Below are 5,352 nucleotides of genomic sequence, written 5' to 3'. Positions count from 1 at the left end.
CAGTAAAGGATGCTGGGGAAAGTGATCATCCCTATGGAAATAATGAAATTGAAGACCTGTCTCTCTCATAAGCAAAAATTAATTTCAGGCATATTAAAGACTTACATGAAAAATACAGTATTTAAAACAGTATTTTGAGAAGAAAGTACAATAGACTATATAATCTGGTGTTGGGGTATAGAAATATGTCTTAAAATATTTCATATGCATTTAAATTAAGCACTTCTATTTAACAAAAGACACCATAAGGAGAAGAGTAAGAGATAAGACAAAGTTCGGGAAAAAATATTTCCAATATATGTCACTGAGAAATTACTGCTAACCAGTATGTGTAGAGAAACCCAATAGTTCAAAGAGGAGGAGGGTGGAATACCCAACAAAAGCAATAGAAAAATTGGCAAAAGGTGTGAATAAACATTTCATGGAAGAGGAAACAGGAAAATCTCACAAGAATATGAAAAGATGACGAACATATTAGTAATTAAGTCGAATTTAATTTAGTATCTTTTCATCTTAAAGCACAACGGGTTATTTTATATGCACCAAATTGGCAAAGATTTTAAAAGTCAGAAACTTTTGTAAACAGTGTTTACAAGGATGTAGAATGGGGATAAGAAATCTTTTTCTATAAGGAAGGGCCAGGGAGTAAATCTTTTAGGCTTTGCAGGTCACAACCTTTCTTGCAGCAACGCAACTTTGACACTGTATCACAAACAGAGCTGCCTCAGATGTCCTACAGGGGCTGTGTTCCAATAAACCTTTACTTACAAAATAAGGGCTTGATTTGGCCCATGGATGTAATTTGCTGACCCTTGACTTAAAGAAAAGAGAAATAACGTGGGAGTGTAAGTTTATACAGACCTTTTGGAATTATGAACCAGAAGGGTCCGTTCACAATCCATGCCCATGTACGTACTCAGAGGAACTGAGGACCAGAGGCCTATGTGAGAATTTCCATAGCTGGATGTTTCATAGCAATAGCAAAATACTAGTCATCTCAAATGGATATCATCAATAACACGGATACATTTACTTTGAAATATTCACATAAAGAAATACTATACAGCAGAGAATGTGGATGAGCCAGTCAGTAACACGGATGCATCTCAAAACTGCTGAGAAAGAGGACGCGGTCACCGAGGAACACGTGCAATAGGAGCCCATTTGAACAAAATTGCAAAGAAGCAACAGTAAAAGGGTTTTTTTAAATAAAGTTTTTGCTTTTGTTTTGTTTTGTTTGAAGAATCACATTCAAGGTGACAAAACTAAATTGAGAAGCAATAGAATGATTAATACAAAATGCAGGACAATACTTGCCTCTCGGGGGAGGGAAAGCCGCACAAGAGATTTGGAAGGACTAGAGGGCTGTTCTCTTTCTTAACCCAGTGGGTAGGTCCTTGCATGGGGGGTTCATTTTATTCTTTAAATGCTAAGTATGTATATCATATACCTTTGTCTATGTGATATTCTATAATAAAATATCAATTCAACTACAGTGTGTGATCTTGTTAAGTAATCTAGGAAGATTACTCTGGTAGAGGAGTTCCGGACGACCCAGAGAGGAGGAGGTAGCAGGCAGCCCACTCAGGAGGCTGTTAGAGCGCTCCCTGCATGAGGAGCCCTGGCTGAGTCATTCTAGAGAATGGAGTGAATTCCAGAGATATTTTGGGACACAGATGTAAAGAGCTTGGGTAGAGGTGATGGGAAGGATAGAGAAGCCTGAAATGTTTCCTGGAACAAACACAAAAGAAAAATTTGTTGTAACAATTCCCAAAGAAAGTTGAACAACATTTATTTTGATATAAAGTAATGCAAGAATACCTCATGTGAGCATTATTCAATGAATAAAGACCACAACACCTGATGCCATAAAGAGAATAACTGCTTAGAACATGAAAAGGTAGAAAGACCTGTGATGGACTTACCATGGTGGTTACGAGCATGTGTTCAAATCCTGAATGATCGCTGGGACTGTTTTTAATGTTTCTAAGGCTTGGTTTCCAATCTGTAAAATAGGTGGAATGCTATCTATTTCAGATAGTTTTGGGACTTAGCGTTATGTTTCTATGTGCTTACTATATGACATAGCACACAATAAAAATGTGGTAATGACAGACAATAAAAATGTAATTATATAAAACATAATAAGGAAAATTGTGCCTAAAAGAAATAACTGGTAAGTTTTTCCTCCCAACATTATCTTAATTTGTTTATAAATGTTTTTACAAGTGAAACTATTAGTCAACTGGATTGGCTTTGCTGGTATTGCTCTTTTTATCTGTCACTTAAAAAATATTGGATAATATAACTGGATTTATTTTAACCCCTACTTGGAATCATTTACTTTTCTCTATGTAACTTTTAAAAGGGCAAATTCACTGAGTACAGCTAGTTATGATATCACAAAACTTTTCTCCCACTTTGTTTAGGTGCATCCTTAGAGAAAAAATTGAACGTACACCTCACATCTCATCATCTGTAAAAGAAATTGGTAAAAGCTGGGCCTACATGCATTAGATTCTGAGTTCTGAGCTTCTCTTTCCTGTGGGAAACTTAATTAAAAAATAGGCTTGGTAAAAAGAAGGAAAGTGAGAGCCCTTGCATAGGAAAGAAGTCTGTCACCATATGGAGCGAATAGTTTAAATCAACTCAAATTGTGCTGATAATAGTTGAATTTCCTGCTTTACTTTTATTGGGAACATTCAACCTCTAGTGGCTCAAAACTATTTCTTCCCCATTTAATAGTAAGAACAATAAAGTCAGGTTTTAACTGCATGAATGGGGATTATTTTAGGATTTTTAAAATTTGCATTGCCTTGGGAGAAAAACATACAGTCTTCAAGGTGACACTTGATATATTGCCTTTAAATTATTAATTATATTTTATGGTGATACCGTTTCAATATTACTTGACTTTTGAATTAGATTATTTAATGCTTGGAGCTATACACAGCTACCATACGAAATTAACTTCAGAAATATTTTAAAAGACAAAGAAAATGGAAACTTTGCTCTTTCTGTATGAGTCCCTGAAAAAGCTCTCTAATAATTTTCTCAGATTAATGAAGCAGGTGACCTGTTGTCATTTTTGCAATATTTCAACAGGAAATTAACAATGACCAAACTAGCAGGTTTATAATGCCTTACCTGCTTGTGGTTTTAGCATGTTTTACGTAAGAGGAAACATCAGATTTTCCCAAAGATGTAGCTAGTCTTTGCAATTTTCAAGGGTGCATTGGTGGGAGAGATCACTTCTAATTATAATTTGTTTTATTCACTTGTTCTTTTTATGTCAGTCCGAATAAATAATGAGAAAAGGAAAAGATCAAATAAATACACATGGAATATCAAATATAGTCTTGCCAAGGAACTCATTCATTAGAAAAATTTAACAACAGTATTTCAAAACTTTCTTTAAAAATAAGAGAAAATACATGGCAACTAGAGCGATGTTTACATAGACTAAAAGGCTGGATAATATTCAATTATAGTAATTAAAATGTTCAGTTTGGTAAAATCCATTCAAAGTAACTTCTTATAACTTCTTATAAATTCTTGTGACGTTTTTAGCCACAAGGTAAAGTCAGTCAATGCTCTGAATGAATTGTTTGCTTTGTGAGAGTTGTGCAGAGAGGAAGCCGTCTCGGGGTCAGTCTGGCAGGGTTTGCATCATCATAGAAGTAGGCCGAGCGGTTCCAGCGCCTGCCGCTCTCTCGGACGGGCGGCACAAGATGCGGTAAGCTGTTTTCTGATTTGGACTTCCTGCTCACTCAGACTGTTTACTCGCAGTGATGAAGGATGGAGGAATAGGACAGGCAGGAAACCCCCAAAGTGTGTTAGTAAATAAAATGAAAAATGAGACGTAGGCTCAGGCTTATTGACTCCACAGCAATAAAAACATAAGTGGTGGAGTCCGTTCTCAATCTGCAAGGTTGAGAAATAATTATAATGGCCAATACTTTTAGTGCATGTGATGGATGCACTAGACACTTGACTAAGAACTTCATGAATCTTATTCCACCTCTTGATCCTCCTGACAACACTGTATAGTGATTACTATCACCATATCATCAGGAGGAAACTGAGGCCAAGGGAAGCTAAACCAATCAAAGTCACAAGCTGAGTAACTGAGTAGGCTAGGTTTTGAACTTAGGTCTCTGATTCAAGAACTCATATTTTAAACCCCTTATTGTGGTTCTGGGGGAAGGAAAGACTAAAGGACTCCTGGTGTGGGAGATTCTACTGTGAGACCAGGAGTAAGTGTTCATTTGATACTAATATTCTTGATTAGTGTGATTTCAGGATCTATTAACAAGACCTCTGAGTGACTGACGGATAGTATGAAAGATCTGATAAGAAATATTGCCTCGTACAATTTATATAAGTTGAAGAAAACATTCCTTCAAAGTTCCATCTGTTTACTAGACATTTCCTTGTGAATATTTGCCAAATTTCTCACTGCTTATGGAGGTTAAAAAATAGGATAAATATGTCCCCAAAGAATTTATTTTATGGAAGCTGTGAAATAAGTGTGCTCTAGGAATAGGCAGTAGGTTAATTATTGCAGTCTTTGAAGATGATAACATAAGGTCTGTGTGGCATCATGAAGAAAAACGATGGAAATACTAATTGGCATATGCAGAATATAAGTTGCATATTCACAATAATTATGGCTATATTTTAAAAAGCACTAAAAAAACCCAACCAAAGTACACCAAATGCTAACAAATAGTGTGTCAACTTGGTGAGATTTTTTTCTTTCTTTAATTATGAATTTTTGATAATGTAGTTAAATTACTTTCATCATTGAAAAGAATGAATAAATGGAAAACTAAAACAAAAAAACAAGAACGTGTTTGAAAGAGACATTTGAAGCTTATAATCAACAGGGTTTCTCAACCTGGGGATGTGGCTGGTGATCAGGACGAGGGAGATGGAGATTGTTCTAGTTTTTCTGAAGAGTCAAATACATCGTCCAAGATAAGAGGAGGAGTAGGTTTGGGAGGAAGATAATTGAGCTCAGTTTACCCAAATACTCCATGCAGGAGAAAGAGGAGGAGATTTTTGGAGAAGAAAATATATTAAATTTTTGCTATCACGTTTGTTTTATACTGAAGTAATTTTATGCTGATGTTTGATGTGCAAGTTGGGAATAGCAACTCTGAGAATGTGTGAAATCACCTGGGAACAGAACCCAGAGAGAAAAACCGAGCTAAGGACAGAACCTTGAGAAACTCAGGTAGGAGGAATGAATTTGAGTGAATGTCACCAGGGGCACGGAGTCCATTTGAGGGACTAGTATTATATTTCTTCTGTGAGTTATTGAGGAAATTAGGAACAGAGTTAGACCTG

The sequence above is a fragment of the Desmodus rotundus genome, chromosome 3, assembly GCF_022682495.2.
Source record: "Desmodus rotundus isolate HL8 chromosome 3, HLdesRot8A.1, whole genome shotgun sequence".
NCBI classification, from domain to species: domain Eukaryota; kingdom Metazoa; phylum Chordata; class Mammalia; order Chiroptera; family Phyllostomidae; genus Desmodus; species Desmodus rotundus.
The sequence above is the reverse complement of the archived record's forward strand: the minus strand, read 5'-3'. Positions refer to the sequence as shown.